General features: G+C 38.8%; 1 long non-coding RNA gene across 1 annotated transcript; it reads left to right on the forward strand.

Moving 5' to 3' along the window:
- The first annotated feature begins 1,871 nt into the window (after positions 1-1,871).
- On the forward strand, positions 1,872-12,801 carry LOC140846521 (uncharacterized). Its single transcript, XR_012125683.1, has 4 exons — positions 1,872-2,000; positions 2,121-2,163; positions 5,366-5,423; positions 5,577-12,801. It is a non-coding gene; the product is annotated as an uncharacterized lncRNA (long non-coding RNA).
- The last annotated feature ends 5,576 nt before the right edge of the window (positions 12,802-18,377 follow it).

An 18,377-nucleotide genomic window follows, 5' to 3' on the forward strand; every position in this document is an offset into this window, starting at 1 on the left:
GAATAAGTTCTTACATGGTGAACAGTACAAGGGCAGTCATCACAGAAACTTTCAGTTTTGATCACTCATTATGAATGATAAACAATCAGGTCAAATATGAATATTCATTTGATTTTTATACTTGATTTATATGTGGATCCCACATTTCTCCCTTTATTATTATTATTATTTTTATTTTTAATAAAATGCTGAAGTGGTAGGTAGATGCAAGATAAAGGTAGAAAATATAGTTTAGTGTTGTAAGAGAGTAATTGTAGATGAGCAGGTGTGTGTCTGTAGACTATGTGTTAATCCAAGCTAGACAAGGGCCTTAAAACATCCACGGATGCAGAAGATTTCTCTCCAAACAGGGGGGGTGAGGTTCTAAGCCTCACCACTGTTGATCCCCAATTTCTCACCTGATGGCACCCCTGCGACTGTGCCTGTCTTAGGTTGTTCCTCCCTTGAGGAATCTTACCCGTCTCTGGCTAACCAGTCATCTTCCAGGGCCATACAGGGAGATGTAAAGTTGATAAGTGAGAGAGAAGCCATATTGTTTGAAAAGGTTAGCTTTTTACTTCTTTGCAGATTTATGCCCTGTGGCTTCTATGCCCAGCACTTGTCTCGAGGTATCTTTACCACCTGGAGGAATTATGATGCTTGGTAAATTCGATATGAGGCACGAATTCTATTTAAGGGTTGTAATTAGGAAGGAAGAAGACAAGCTATAGAGGTAGCATATGGAAGAAAACATGGGAGGATTGATTATTTCTTTGCCGTATCTTCTTGTAGAGTACCTTAAGCATGTATAGGTTTTAAACTACTAACTAACTTGCGCACACGTATTAACATAATAGGAATACGGTTGGAGTGGCTTTTAATTTTATCCCGTGAATTATTTGTAAAACCAAATCTTGTTTTTGATCATTTAATTCTGGGGTTCATATTCTACATGTCTCCTTTGCAATTTTCTATCCCTTTTTCTCGTACATATTTTTTGTCCCTTGCAATTTTCCTTATGGATCTTAATGACACAGTCCTATCTTCCTCTGTATTTCATTCCAAATCTTGACTTTTTTAGACCTTTTTCTTTACCTTCTGAGAATTTGGCATGCTTTTAGCTACTTAGGTGGTAAAGAACTTTCTGTTACATTATTAACAGCTACTAATAAGCTCATATGCTATTACTCTGTGAAATAATATTTGCATTTTTATCTCAAAATCAGCTCCTTAATATTTTCCCCCATAATATTTCCTAATTCAGATATAGTTTTTCTCTAGGTCAAGTTGCTTTCTGTGCAGACTTGACTCTTATGTATGAAAAGGTAAAATTTGACACATATTTCAAACATCATTTAACCCATATGATTAAATTTTGTAACTATCTTTTCACCCAAAAATGAAGTTTTTAATATCTGAAAGTAATTTAGTAAAAACTGTTGAAATTATTTTTATATAGACATGAAGTAACTTGTAGGAAATGCTTTGGTAAAAAGTGACTAAAAAGTAAAAGTCATGTTTGATTTGATAACTTTGAAAGGGGATAAAATAAGAGAAAAAGCAAATAAAAATCTGTGGAACTATTTTTCTAAATTAAAAATAAAAGTAAACAGGCAAAGGATACTAAAATATGTTTCCCACATCCTGAGAACTAACATTTAGAGCATCGTGGGCCAACTATAAACCTCAAATATGCATGTACATTTAAAAGGTGTCTTTTTAGGATGCAAATAACTAAAATGAGCTTTCAAGTACTGAAGAGCAGAACTCATGTTTCTCCTTCCTCTTAACAACTGAATCTAACAGGTCCAGACTCAAATTCATGTTTATGGAAATTCCATTTACATCCCCAAAAGGGCAATGGTTAAATCTATGAATCCCTTCTTGTTTCCAGGTGACCCACTGGAGCTATGGCCCAGGCTGTGGCAACAGAGGACTGAAATCAGCACAAGAATAGAGGATTTCATCTGTTGTAGAGGTTTTCATTGCTGTTTTTCTCTCTTCATTTGTCTGATGGTAAAGTAAGTTAAAAGTTGTCTTCCCTGTTTAATGTTTCAGATGAAACAAGTCAAACTTTTTGACATTCTTTCAAAACACTTTATTCCTCATTCTAAAACCACTAACCCTTGACTCTCTTTCAGCTAAACCGTACCTGTTCCTGGAAACTGCATTGGCCAATTAAGGGTAAGAGAAGAATTTTTCATCTGCAGAATTTCTTTAGAAAGTTATCATAGCAGCCAGAAGTCATTTGTACAGAGGTCTGGTTTTAAAAAAAAGTGGGTGGAAAGAACGGGAAATAACCCTTTCTTGGTAGGATTGCAGTGTATTTGCTCCTGGAATTAGTAACAATGATGAATTGTTACACAATGATAGGGAAGTTCTTAATGGGGGATCTAGAGAGACAGTGTAGCTGGACTTTGCTCTGCTCCTGTTTTCTCACCTACTTTACCTCTCCTGGTTGTGATCACTGCTGGAAAAATGACACAACTGGGCAGATAGGAACAATTCTAAATATGATCTCAGTGCTCACCTGGCCCTCAGTCCTGTCATTCAGCACAATTTACCACATCTGTACTATGTCACTTACTCATATTTCACAGAAAAAATAATCACTTCACTAATGACTTGTCTCACCAAATTCATTATTGACCTCTAGATCACAAATACAAAAAAATCTTTTCAGTCCTCTTCTTTTATATATATGCACAGAATTTTATGGCTTCATGTTTTATGTTTAGATCTTTAATCCATTTCAAGTTTACTTTTGTGTATGGAGTTAGACAGTAATCCAGTTTCATTCTTTTGCATGTAGCCATCCAATTTTCCCAACACCAGTTATTAAAGAGACTGTCTTTTCCCCATTGTATATTTATGGTTCCTTTATCATATATTAATTGACTATATGTGCATGGGTTTATTTCCAGGCTCTCTATTCTATTCCATTGATCTATGGGTCTGTTCTTGTGCAGGTGCCATACTATTTTGATTACTGTAGCTTTGGAGTATAGCTTGAAGTCAGAGAGCATAATACCCAAGACTTTGGTCTTCTTTCTCAGGATTGCCTTGACTGTTTGGGGTCTTTTGTGGTTCCATGTGAATTTTAGGATTATTTGCTCTAGTTCATTGAACAATGCCATTGGTATTTTCATAGGGATTGCATTGAATCTGTAAATTGCTTTGGGCAGGATGGCCATTTTGACAATATTCATTCTTCCTAAGGGATATATTTACACTGATTTGTGTCTTTTTAATTTCTCTCATGAGTGACTTATAGTTTTCAGTGTACAGGTCTTTCACCTTCTTGATTAGGTTTATTCATTGATATTTTATTCTTTTTTGATGCAAGTGTTAAGTGGAATATTTTTTCCTGATTTCTCTTTCTGCTAATTCATTGTTAGTATTTACGAATGCAACAGATTTCTGTGAATTAATTTTGTATACTGCAACTTTGCTGAATTAGTTTTAATAGTTTTTTGGTAGAACCTTTTGGGTTTTCTATATATAGTATCATGTCATGTGCAAATAGCAACAGTTTTACTTCTTCCTTACCAGTTTAGATGCCTTTTATCTCTGTGTTGTCTGATTGCTGTGGCTAGGACCTCCAGTACTATGTTGAATAAAAGTGGTGAGAGGGGGCATCCTTGTATTGTTCCTGATGTTAGAGAAAAAGCTTTCAGCTTTTCACCATTGAGTATGGTGTTAGCTGTGAATTTGTTATATATGGTCTTTACTATGTTGAGCTATGTACTCTCTGTACCCATCTTGTTGAGTTTTCGTCATGAATAGATGTTGAATTTTCTCTAATGCTTTTTCAGCATCTATTGAGCAGATCATGTGGTTTTTATCATTCTTTTCATTAATGTGATGTATCACATTAATGTATATACAAGTATTGTGCCATCATTGCATCCTTGCAGTAAATCCCATTTGGTCATGATGGATGATCCTTTTGATGACTTTGAATTCAATTTGCTAATATTTTGTTGAGTATTTTTGCATCTATGTTCATCAGGGATATTGGTCTGTAATTTTCATGTTTTTGCAGTATCTTTGTCTGGTTTTGGTAGTAGAGTGATGCTGGCTTCATAAAATGAGTTTGGAAGTATTCCCTCCTGTTTTACTTTTTGTAATACTTTAAGAAGGGTGGGTTTTAGCTCTCCTTTAAATTTTTGGTACAATTTAGTTGTGAAGTGTTCTGGTCCTGGCTTTTGTTTGTTGTTTGAGTACCCATTTAATTTCATTGCTGGTAATTGGTCTATTCAAATTTTCTGTTTTTTCCTGGGTAAGTCTTGGAAGGTTATATTTTTCTAGGAATTTTTCCATTTCTTCTAGGTTGTCCAATTTATTGGCATATAATTTTTTATAGAATTCTCTATTAATTCTTTGTATTTCTGTGTTATCCATTGTCACTATTCCTTTTTGTTCCTGATTTTGTGTGCTCTCTCTCTTTTTTCTTGATAAGTCTCCCTAGGAGTTTGTCTGTTTATCTTCTCAAAGAACCAGCTCTTGGTTTCATTGATTTTTTTCATTGTTTTATTCTTCTCTATTTATTTCTGCTCTGATCTTATTATGTCCCCCCTCCTACTAACTTTGGGTTTCATTTGTTCTTCTTTTTCTCATTTCTTTAATTGTGAGTTTAGACTGTTTATTTGGGATTGTTCTTGTTTCTTGAGGTAAGCCTGAACTGCTATGCACTTACCTCTTAGAACCACTTCTGTGGCATCCCACAAATTTTGACTGTTGTATTTTTGTTCTCATTTGTCTCCATGTATTCCTTGATTTCTATTTTGATTTATTCATTGATCCATTGATTATTTAGAAGCATGTTGTTTAGCCATCATGTGTGTGGGGGTTTTTGTTTTCTTCATGTAATTTATTTCTAGTTTCATACCACTGTGGTCTGAGAAGTTGTTATATACAATTTCAATTTTTTAAGTTTATTGAGGCTCTTTTTGTGGCCTTGTATGTGATCTATTGTGGAGAACATTCCATGTACACTTGAGAAAAATGTGTATCCTGATTTTTTGGGTGGAATGTTCTGTATATAATCTGTTAAATCCATCTAATCTGGTATGTTGCTCAGTGCCTCTGTTTCCTTACTTATTTTCTGTCTGGTTGATCTGTCCATTTATGTAAGTGCATGTTGAAGTATCCTAATATGAATACTTTAGTTGCAATCCATTTCCCTCTTTAATTCTGTTAGTATTGTTTTTTATATTTAAGTGCTCCTGTGGTGCATAGATGTTTATAATTGTTATGTCCTCTTCTTAGACTGATTCCTTTATCATTATGTAATATCCTTCTTTGTCTCTTCTTATTTTCATTGTTTTGATCTATTTTGTCTGATGTAAGTACTGTTACTCTTGCTTTTTTCTCCCTATTGTAGAGGTCCGAGCCGTGGCCGAGGTCAGACCCCAGCCCTTCTAAGATGGCGCTCACATCCGGTAATGGCACATCCCAGGCATCCGCTCTGCCGAGTAGGAAAATCCCCCTCCCAGACCCTATAAGTAGCTCCGTGCTCGTGCACACTGCATGATTTCCACCCTGTCGCCAAAAGAGTTAAAGGTCACGCATGCTCTCTCCTTTGATTGGTCTAGGAAACATATATATAGCGGCAGCATAGCTGGTGCTGAAACCTAGGAACCTCTCGGAGCTCCACACGTAAGTCAGCGCTTTCTTCGCGAGACACAACCACCCGGCAGAGCTGGGGACTGCGGACGACGTAGAGCTTCTTGCCCTGCAACGGTTCCAGAGAAGCCGTCGGAGAGGAGGAGGGTGAGTGGACCAACGAGCAAAATGAAAGTAGGGTTAGAAAAGGCGAGAGTGAGCAGCTGTGGTGGGTGTTCCTGTCTTGTCTGATTGTCATAGTGTTCTTTGTTGTACTGTTTTGTATTGTCATGTATGGAATGAAAGGACGCCGGTGAAAGTTCGCGAGGTAGCGACGGATGCAATACAAGTTCGCGGGATAGCGACGGATGCAATAAAAGTTCGCGGGATAGCGACAAGAATACCCCTTACCCATTTAAAATTTGAAAAGACTACTGTTTTGTGCCCTTCTGTGTTTTGTCTTTTTAGGTTGAATATTGTATATGTCACCATGTTATTTAATCATTCAGTAGGCAGATTCCCCATTAGAAAACTTTTAAAATGTAAAGTTAAAAAACATTGAATACAGAGTCAAAATTTTGTGTATAAAAGGTAGTATAATTAATTTTGTTTTGTTTTTTCCCTAACTTGGATTTGTATATATAGCCTTAAAACTAATGTAAAGTTAGGGGAGTAGTGGGAAAAGTAATGTAAATAAAAAAGAGGTAGTTAAAATCCTCTGTTAAAATTATTAATGCTGAAATTAGGCTTGGAAGTGAGAGAGTATTAAGTGTGATCTAAGAAGACTAAATCTTTTCCATATGAGTTAGCATTGCCATACTAGATACAATCTTTCGTTATAAATATTATGTATACTTCCTGAATATCAGCGGATTGTGTGTGTTCTTAATTTCTGGGGGTAATGGTGGGGAACCAACCACATGTTAAAAGGCACTTTTGCACCTCTATTACGCACTTCATTTTGTACAATCCCCTACAACCCTCAAGGACAGGGTATGGTGGAATGCACACACCTCACCCTCAAGAATGCATTATATAAACAAAAAGGGGGAATAGGGGAAGACTTCAGATCTGCAAAAGACAAACTAAATCTTATTTTATTCATAAAAAATTTCTTAATATTGGACAAAAACGGCTGCAATGCCGCCGAATGCCATACACAGCAGAATCAGCTAAAAGATTTACCAAAAATCCTATGGAAAGATGTATTAGAAGTGAAATGGAAAAGCCCGGATCCAGTACTACTCTGGACCCGAGGCTCTGTTTGTGTTTTTCCACAGGACCAGAAAAACCCCATCTGGGTACCTGAACAGCTGACACACAAGCTCGAGAGCCATGAAGTCAGAGAACGGAGCTGCGCTGATCCTGATCCTGGCAGGAATCACATCACGGCGGAGACGAGGGAATTATGGGGAATGGTGAAACCATGGCCAGTACCACTCCCTCTCATTACCAACGAGAGCGTCTCAGACGGAAAACTCCACTGCAACCAGAGTAAATGCTTCCTGATAGAATGCTGGGATGCGGACAAGTACCCAATAATGCTGGTAATGCGTGTTCCAACATACATCCCTATGCCAGTGAGGGAGCAAGAAGCAAACATCCCGGTACTACTTAGGTATCGAAGAGACTTTGGAGTTTCAGCAAGCCATCGCTATTGCAGTAGCAGCTTCAGTAGCCGCCGCAGCTGCAGCCACTGCAGCCCTGACTATCTCCATGCCTACAGCCGAGATATTGAATAGTCTGTCAAAGAACACTGCGACAGCCCTGATGCAGAACACACACTTGAAGAATGGCATCATCCTAGTGAACCAATGAGTGGACTTGTTGCAAGAACAAACAGACTTATTAGCACTAACCTGGCACCTCGGGTGCATCCATTCCTATACCGGACTTTGCGTTTCTAGCATCCCCTTTAATAACCTTTCCTGAGCAGCCAACCTGTCTAGACACTTAGGACAACTATTAGCTACAAATTGGTCTAGTGAGCTTGAAGAACTTACTGCACAGCTAAGGCTAGAAATAATGAATGTTAGCTCCAATGTAGTACAGACTATAACTATAGCAGAGTTAGCTAATACAGCATCTAATTTAGTAAAGGCCTGGTTGGGAACAGCAACCCTAGGAATACTGATGGTTTTGGGGCTCCTCCTGCTTGGCAGAATGATATGCTCGATGCAGCTCAGGCAGCAGCATGACAAGAGAGTGTTGCTTCAGGCCATGGCCGCCATAGAAGAGGGTGCCTTCCCAGAAAATGGTTGGAGGTGCTGGACTCGTAGCCAGTGATGGGTAAGATCAAAGGCCATGCATATCGACCTAAGACAGGGAGCAGACCATTAGATGTCTGTTACCCAATGACGGGTAAGAATGCAAAAGGACCTCTGACGACCTAAGACAGGCAGTCCCTTTAAACCCCACCTCTTTTCATTTTTGTTTAAGAGAAAAGGGGGAGATGTAAAGGTCCGAGCTGCGGCCGAGGTAGGACCTCAGCCCTTCTAAGATGGCGCTCACATCCAGTAATGGCACATCCCACGCATCCGCTCTGCCGAGTAGGAGAATCCCCCTCCCCGACCTTATAAGTAGTTCTGTGTTCATGCACACTGCATGATTTCCGCCCTGTCGCCAATAGAGTTAAAGGTCACGCATGGTATCCCCTTTGATTGGTCTAGGAAACATATATATAGCGGCAGTGATACCTATTGCTTGCAATATCTTTTTCCAACCCTCCACTTTCAGTCTGTGTATGTTTTAGGCTGAAACAAGTCTCTTGCAGACAGTATATAGATGGGTCTTGTTTCTTCCTCCATTCTGCCACTCTATGCCTTTTGATTGGTGCATTCAGTCTATTTACATTTAAATCACTTATTGATAGATATGTACTTACTGCCATTTTATTAATTGTTTTCTCATGGTTTTTATAGTTCTCTGTTCCTTTCTTACTTTCTTATGCTCTTCTCTTGGTTTTCTTTAGCTCTTCCCACCCAGTTAGCCCAGCAGCACAGCCATCACTGCAGGGCAGGCAGAGGGTGGCACTGCCCACACAAATCTCAGCGGAAGTGCCACTGCTTTGCCACTAAGGACCAACTGAGGCAGTTTCACTGCCAGAAGACAGAGAGAAAGGTGGCCCAACCCATAGCCCCCAACAGGAACTGAGGATCGACTGCAAAGATAGGGTCAAGAAAGCTGGGAAAGACTCTCTCTGCCTGTCAGGTAGCAAAGTCTGACAATGGGGGTTGAGCTAGCTGAGCTGGCAGGCAGGTGTGCAGGGAAGTGTCTCAGGGCTGAGCTGCCAGCAAGGGGGCTGGGGTTTGGGGCTGGCTCCATCAAGTGCCTGACCAGTTGGGCTGAAGGAGAACTGGGGAAGTGTTTTCCACCTGCCCCATCTCCTGTGGAGAGAGCTCCATTCAACTCTTGACCCTTTGGCACCCTTCCCATTGCTGGTAAATCTTTCAAACTGATACCTCTGTTTTGGGCCTCAGTGGAACCAATGGAGCATGCCTGTCCTCCACAAGCAGCTGGAGTCCCAGCCTCTCAGAGTGCTCCAACTGTCGCTGGCATCCAGCCCCATTAATCACCAAAGCACAATGCAATGTGGACTCATGTTCCCAGAGCAGATTCCGGGGCCTTGTGTATAGAGTTTCTGAGTGCTTATCCCCACCCTTCTCTGTTCTTCTTCCTCCCTCTTGTGGGCTGTGATGGGGGAATGGCTGGAGTCCCAGTCAATCATGGCTCGCCACTTTACCCTTCCCTGTGTGGTCCTCTCTTCTTCACCAGGTGTAAGTGGTCTGTTCTGCAGCCTTCAGGTCATTTTCAGGGTTAGTAGTATTTTCTGTAGTTGCTTCCTTGGGTTGTTTGTGGGAGGAGGCTTCCACCTTGCCTTCTTACTCTACCATCTTTTTCCCCCTCCCATGCATGATTCTTAACTGCATGTAAAATGTTTACTCAGTGTCCTCTTGGGTATCTCAAAGAGACTCCAAATGTCGCATGCCTGATTTTAACTCACTGTCTTTCACTACAATCTGCCTTTCCTCCAGTGTTCCTTACCATAATTATAACCTTATCATTTGTTTAATCCAGAATCTTGAATTCTCTTACCCTATCATCATCAATCTTCATAGTTTATCCTTTGACTACCAGAGTGTATTTTTCCCATATCCAGTTGTTTTCTTCTTCTTCTATTTATGGTTCTCAAGCAGACAGAAATCGAATCAATGGTAGTCCTTGGGCTATGGCACATAGTCATTATAGGTACATGTGTACATCTTATTTATTTATTTATTTATTTATTTAGTCAGTCATTTATTTCTAGGAATTATTGGACACAGATGAACCCACCCACTACATATCATCACCCATCGCATATGTCATTTCTTATTGAATGTTATAAGAGCCTCCTATGTGATATTATTACATCGACTTTTGCAAGCTCCTTTTGTAATATAGCCAGAGTAAATGTTGAGAACAGAAATTCTCTTGCTGCCACTCAGGACCTTCTTTCTGCCCATAAGGAAAAATTCTTAGAATGTGTCTAAGGGCTCTGTGTGATCTTTCTCTGCGATGCCTCTGATCAAATGCCAATCCTCAGTGTCTGTGTTGCAGCCATACCAGATTTGTAGCTTTTTCAATGCACCAAATTATTTTTTACCTGATAGACTGCAAACATGCTTTCCCTTCTGCCAGGAAATCTTCTACTCCCAAACTGTAGCTATCTAATTCATCCTTCAGAGCTCAACATAAAGGATATTTACTCCTGGATATCATACAAATCTTCTAGAATTGGTTGCATGAGGTTAAAGTCCATTTGCTATGTCTTACCCTCTATATTACATAGAACACTGTTGTTAGTGTCCTCCTAGACTGTATGTTCAATGAGATTAGAAGCCTGGGGTGAATTAATTTATAACATATCCAAGAAACTAACAGAATATTTAACACAAGTAGACATTTAAATATATTTATTAAATGCAAAAATATAAAATATGGACTAGAACCTATATTGTATTGAGTTCTGCTGGGTGAAAGGAAAAGCAAATTGTGAATATAAACTGTTTTCTCACAAAGAACTCTTAAAATAGAAATGTAGGAGTTGCAAGTCTCTGCTGGAGAACACTGGGAAACTCAAATACAAATGCTGAGCATGTCAAGTATACAAGCATGAAGTCTAAGCTACATCAGAGTGATAAAATCAGAGTCCAGACTTAGAACAAAGAGTTTATATTGCAGGATGTGGAGAAAGAGCAATAAAAGATTGAGAACAAGGAGAAAAGTCAGCATGGGATTATCCATAACACATATTCAATATTGTTGTGTACATAGAGTGTGATTGTGTTTGTCTAGCTTAAAAATCAGAAGAAAGCATAAGGCAAATGATCATTTTCAGGGGGACCATAAATATATCAGGGCATCTATAATGTTTACATGGTAGACAAAAGCAATTTACACTCAATATGGAAGTAATATTGGCCAGTTGTAAAGCATAAAACCACAGGTAGCTTAACTGTAGCAATTGTTGGAGTAAGGAGAGAGATATCTAGTCTCTGGCTGATAGTAAACAGTATGAAGACAGTACCTTGCTTCTGTCTCACAATAGTTGCTAGGAAGCACTTATTGATTTGGAGAGGTAATCAAGATAGTAAGTGAAACATAAGTAGATCATTTGGAACAAATTACTGAAATTGGCACATGACAAAGATGGTCACAAGGCATGAACAAAGCAGAAACCCAATTACTAGAACTGTGGGGGTAAAAAGGGTATGATGAAATCAAGCCAACTATTAGTCAATAAGCAGCTAACAAAGAACTATTTGTGTGCAGCAAGCATATACATATTATCCAATATCTACACTTTATATGTTCAGTGTAAGTGGTCAGATGGCAAATGTGCAGCTTAAATTTATACTCACTATTCTAGCCTATTAAGGGAGAATAATCTGAGAAGGGCAATATTTAGTTAATCAGGTCCACGAGCATAAAAATGTGAGAAGACATTGCTCTCTGCAGTTTTAAGGAAAAATATAAAACATGAGTATTGAAGAACTTTCCAGAGAAGCTGAAAAGTAATAGTTGAAGAATTTGAAACCAAGGGATTCCTGGCACTCTATCACAGAGCATAATGTGATAAAGATGACCTTTCTCCAGGAACTGCAACATGAACTGGACAATTAATGTGACTATTCATTCAGTGATTATAGAGCCTTTAAAAAAGAAAAAGTTAAACTGGAGCTTGCTCAACATTACAGAGGGTATATTTTAGGCAAATTAGGAAGAGAGTGCAGGTGTTTTCTCTGATTGGATGGTGGAAGACTAAGAAAAAGGCATGGGCTTTTTCCTTGATTTATATAATAATGCTGGAAACCTGCAATTTATATGTATAGATTTTAAACAGCAGTAAAGAAGCTTATTTCATCATAAAACAACTAAGTGATTGTGACAAATCTAATGGCTTCATTTAGAGAAGGGATACAATGGGAATACAAGCACAATGACTTTACTAACAAGCACAAAGTCTGTTCCAAAATCCAAAGCAAGTTCTTCCAAAATCCAGTACAACCCTCCTTCTCTATTCCTCTTCCTTCTTTCATTTTGCAATGCATAGGCCCATATAAAAATGTAACAGATTTCCTATCAAATTATCTTCTAATTCCAGGTCCATTCAAATTTTCTCACATATTCAGTTTCTCCCAAATCTGGCACTCTTTGGAAGGTTTTCCCTCTGCCATCTGTGTTGAAAACCTGAACGATGGGGCTGATGCCAGGCTTCTCCTTTGCCTTCATCCTCCATCAATAATTGTTCACTTAGATTCCCAAACAGCTTTATTGAGGCCTCATTGATATACATTAAACTGCACATACTTGAAGTGTTGAATTTTTGTTCAAAAAAGGAGGACAAAGCCATTTGCATATTACCCTGTCAATACAATCAAGACAATGAACAAATCAATTATCTCCCAAAAGTTTCATCATGATTATCCCCCATTGTAATTTCTCCTTTCCTCCCATCCAAGTCTCCCTAAGCAACCACTGTTTCCAGTCACAGTAGATAAGTTTGCATTTTCCAGAATTCTATATACATAGAATCACAAAGCATTGTGGATGCAGCAACAGTTCATTCCTCGTTAACAATGAGTAGTATTCCACTGCTTGTATTCCATTCATCAGTTGAAGGACATTTGGTTTGTTTCTAGTTTTTGTCTATTACAAATAAACTGGCATAAATATTCATGTACAAGTCATTGTATGGATATGTGTTACCATTTTTCTTAAGAAAAACTTAGGGGGGCACTAAAAATGGCGGCGTGAGTAGGGTGGCAGAAATCTCCTCTCAAAACGATATATATTTTGAAAATACAGCAAATTCAACTATTCCTAAAAGAGAGACCAGAAGATGCAGTACAACACCCAGGCTACATCTACATCTGCGAGAATTCAGCATCTCACGAAAAGGGTAACATACAAAGCCATGGCCCTGCAGGTCCTGAGCACTCCCCCCACCCCAGCTCACTGGTGGGAGGAAAAAAATCAGAGTGGGGAGGGACTGCAAGCACAGGACTGCTAAATAATCAGTCCTAGTAATCTGCACTGGGAGCACAGACACACATTGCATGGTGTACTGGATATCAGAGAAATGGAAAAGTAAAATCCAAGACTGAGATTGTGAACAGGTCTGGTCCCCACAGCCAGTTCCCCTGGGACAAAAGAAAAGCAGGTACTTTAAAAGTCTTAAAGGCACAAGGAGTTAACAGGTAGACAAAATCATCCTGGCACACTCAGCCCAGCAGGCTGGGAATCTTCAGGAACCTCAGGCACCCTAACCTGCTGGGTAGCAACACAGCTCTGAAGTCCCTCATGGTGATAAGCAACCTACCACTCATTCTACCCTGCTGGCACTGCAAGCAGACCAATTGACCCACCATTGTTGTGGAACATCTGGTGAGCAGCTCCACCCACAACAACCATGCAGAGTCTTCTCCAAGCACACAACTAACTGGGCCAGACCCAGAGGCTGCCCCCTGTGTGCAGCTGCCTGGCACAGACAGAGGAAGCTGGTGCAAAGTCCAGAAGGCATGAATGGGCTCCATTCTCACAGGAGAACACACACTGTGACCTGCGACCCCCCACAGAGCCCTAGGCCATCCCAAGGGCCACCTTGCCTGTGGAAGCTCAGGGGATTAACCCAGAGGCTGCTCCCTGTGTGTAGTAACTGGCACAGGCAGCAGAGAAGGGCAAGGCGACCAGCAAGCAGGAAGGGACTTTGTTCTCGCAGCTGACACGCACGCCGCTGGCCAGTGATCATTTCAATTGCCATGAAAAGGCAGAAGAACCTGGTTCAGTCCAAAATTACTCAAACATCGGAGACAGGGCCTGGTGAGATAGATATAACCAATCTTCCTGAAAAAGAATTCAAAATAAAAGTCATAACCATGCTGATGGAGCTGCAGATAAATATGCAAGAGCTAAGGGGTGAAGTTCAGAGGGAGATAATAGAAATGAAACAAGCAATGGAAGGACTTAAGAGCACACTGGATGAGGTGCAATAGACTGTTAATGGAATAGAAATCAGAGAACAGAGAGAAGCTGAGGCAGAGAGAGATAAAAGGATCTCTAGGAACGAAAGAATATTAAGAGAACTATGTGACCAATCCAATGGAACAATATTCATGTAATAGGGGTACCAGAAGAAGAAGAAGAAGAGAGAAAAAGGGATAGAAAGTATCTTTGAAGAAATAATTGCTGAAAACTTCCCCAAGCTGGGGAAGGAAATAGTCTCTCAGACCACAGAAGCCCACAGATCTCCCAACACAGGGACCCAAGGAGGACAGCACCAAGACATATAATTAAAATGGCAAAGATCAAAGACAGGGACAGGGTATTAAAGGCCGCAGAGAGAGAAAAATGATCACTTACAAAGGAAGACCCATCAGGCTATCAACAGACGTCTCAACAGAAATCTTACAGGCCAGAAGAGAATGGCATGATATATTTAATGCAATGAAACAGAAGGGCCTCGAATCAACAATACTGTATCCAGCACAATTATCATTTAAATTTGAAGGAGGGATTAAACAATTTCCAGATAAGCAAAAGTTGAGGGAATTTCCCTCCCACAAAACACCTCTACAGGGTATATTAAAGGGACTGCTCTAGATGGAAGTACTCCTAAGGCTAAATAGATGTCACCAGAGAAAACAAAACACAGCAAATAAAGCAGACCAACCAAATACTAACTGAAGGCAAAAAATAAAATCAGCTGTCCACAAAAGCAGTCAAGGGAAACACAAAAGAGTACAGAATAAAATGCCTATAATGTAAAGAGTGAGGAGGAAGAATAAGAAGGGAGAGAAATAAAGAATCATCAGACTGTGTTTATAATAGTGTAATAAGTGAGTTAAAGTTAGACAGATAGTAAAGAGGCTACTCTTGAACCATTTGTAACCATGAATCCAAAGCCTGCAATGGCAATAAGTACATATCTATCAATAATCACCTTAAAAGTAAATGGACTGAATGCACCAATCAAAAGACAAAGAGTAATAGAATGGATAAAAAAGCAAGACCCATCCATATGCTGCTTACAAGAGACTCACCTCAAACCCAAAGACATGCACAGACTTAAAGTCAAGGGATGGAAAAAGATATTTCATGCAAACAACAGAGAGAAGAAAGCAGGTGTTGCAATACTAGTATCAGACAAAATAGACATCAAAATAAAGAAAGTAACAAAAGATAAAGAAGGACATTACATAATGATAAATGGGTCAGTCCAATTAAAGGATATAACCAATATAAACACCTATGCACCCAACACAGGAGCACTGACATATGTGAAACAAATACTAACAGAATTAAAGGAGGAAATAGAATGCAATGCATTCATTTTAGGAAACTTCAACACACCACTCACTCCAAATGACAGATCAACCAAACAGAAAATGAGTAAGGACACAGAGGCACTGAACACCACACTAGAACAGATGGACCTAATAGACATCTATAGAACTCTACACCCAAAAGGAGCAGGATACACATTCTTCTCAAGTGCACATGGAACATTTTCCAGAATAGACCACATACTAGGCTACAAAAAGAACCTCAGTAAATTTTAAAAGATTGAAATTTTATTAACCAACTTCTCAGATCACAAAGGTATAAAACTGGAAATAAATTGTACAAAGAAAACAAAAAGGCTCACAAACACATGGAGGCTTAACAACATGCTCCTAAATAATCAATGGATCAATGACCAAATTAAAATGGAGATCCAGCAATATATGGAAACAAATAACAACAACACAAAGCCCCAACTTCTGTGGGATGCAGCAAAAGCAGTCTTAAGAGGAAAGTATATAGCAATCCAGGCATATTTAAAGAAGGAAGAACAATCCCAAATGAATAGTCTAAAGTCACAATTATTGAAACTGGAAAAAGAAGAGCAAATGAGGCCCAAAGTCAGCAGAAGGAGGGACATAATAAAGATCAGAGAAGAAATAAATAAAATTGAGAAGAATAAAACAATAGAAAAAAATCAATGAAACCAAGAGCTGATTCTTTGAGAAAAAATAAACAAAATAAATAAACCCCTACCCAGACTTATTCACAAAAAAAGAGAATATACACACATAAACAGAATCAGAATGAGAAACAAAAAATCATGACAGACACCACAGAAATACTAAGAATTATTAGGGCATACTATGAAAATCTATATGCTACAAGCTGGATTACGTAGAAGACATGGACAACTTTCTAGAAAAATACAACCTTCCAGGACTGATCATGGAAGAAATAGAAAATGTAAACAGACTAATTACCAGCAATGAAATTGAATCAGCAGTCTAAAAACTACCCAAGAACAAAACCTCCGGGACAGATGGATTCACCGTGGAATTTTATCAGACATTTAGATAAGACATAATACCCATTCTCCTTAAAGTTTTCCAAGAAGTAGAAGAGGAGGGAATACTTCCAAACTCTTTCTGAGGGCAGCATCACTCTAATACCAAAACCAGGCAAAGACAGCATAAAAAAAGAAAACTACACACCAATATCCCTGATGAACATAGACGCAAAAATATTCAACAAAATATTAGTAAGCCGAATTAAAAAATACATCAAGAGGATCATACACCATGATCAAGTGGGATCAAGTGGAATTCATCTCAGGAATGCAAGGATGGTACAACATTCGAAAATCCATCAACATCATCCACCACATCAACAAAAAGAAGGTCAAAAACACATGATCATCTACATAGATACTGAAAAAACATTCAACAAAATTCAACATCCATTCATGATAAATTCTTAACAAAATGGGTATAGAGGGCAAGTACCTCAACATACTGAAGGCCATATATGACAAACCCACAGCCAACATCATACTTAACAGTGAGAAGTTGAAAGCTTTTCCTCTGAGATCAGGAACAAGACAGGGATGCCCACTCTCCCCACTGTTATTCAACATAGTATTGGAGGTCCTAGCCATTGCAATCAGACAAAACAAAGAAATGCAAGGCATCCAGATTGGTAAGGAAGAAGTCAAACTGTCACCATATGCAGATGACATGATATTATACATAAAAAATCCTAAAGACTCTACTCCAAAACTACTAGAACTAATATCTGAATTCAGCAAAGTTGCACGATACAAAATTAATACACAGAAATCTGTTGCATTCCTATACACTAATGATAAACTAGCAGAAAGAGAAATCAGGAAAACATTTCCATTCACAATTGCATCAAAAAGAATAAAATACCTAGGAATAAATCTAACCAAGGAAGCCAAAGACCCTGAAACCTACAAGACACTCTTAAGAGAAACTAAAGAGGACACACTAACAAATGGAAATTCATCCCATACTCTTGGGTAGGAAGAAGTAATATTGTCAAAATGGCCATCCTGCCTAAAGCAATCTACAGATTCAATGCAATCCCTATCAAAATGCCAACAGCATTCTTCAATGAACTGGAAAAAATAGTGTTAAAATTCATATGGAACCACAAAAGACCCCGAAAAGCCAAAGCAATCCTGAGAAGGATGAATAAAGCAGGGGCGATCTTGCTTCGCAACTTCAAACTCTAGTACAAAGCCACAGTAATCAAGACACTTTGGTACTGGCACAAGAACAGACCCATACACCAGTGGAACAGAATAGAGAGTCTAAATATTAACCCAAACATATATTGTCAATTAATATATGATAAAGGACCCATGGATATACAATGGGGAAATGACAGCCTCTTCAACAGCTGGTGTTGGCAAAACTGGACAGCTACATGTAAGAGAATGAAACTGGATCATTGTCTAATCCCATACACGAAAGTAAATTTGAAATGGATCAAAGACCTAAATGTAAGTCATGGAAACCATAATACTCTTAGAAAAAAATATAGGCAAAAATTTCTTGGACATACACTTGAGTGACTTCTTCATGAACATATCTCCCCGGGCAAGGGAAACAAAAGCAAAAATGAACAAGTAGGACTATATCAAGCTGAAAAGTTTCTTTACAGGCAAAGGACAACATCAGTAGAACAAAAAGGCATCCTACAGTATGGGAGAATATATTCATAAGTGATATATCCAATAAAGGGTTGACATCCAAAATATATAAACAACTCATGCACCTCAACAAACAAAAAGCAAATAATCCAATTAAAAGTGGGCAGAGGAGCTGAACAGACACTTCTCCAAAGAAGAAATTCAGATGACCAACAGGCACATGAAAAGATGCTCCACATCGCTAGTCATCAGAGAAATGCAAATTAAAGTCACAATGAGATGTCTCCTC

The sequence above is a fragment of the Manis javanica genome, chromosome 15 (genome assembly GCF_040802235.1).
Source record: "Manis javanica isolate MJ-LG chromosome 15, MJ_LKY, whole genome shotgun sequence".
In the NCBI taxonomy this organism is placed as follows: Eukaryota; Metazoa; Chordata; class Mammalia; order Pholidota; family Manidae; genus Manis; species Manis javanica.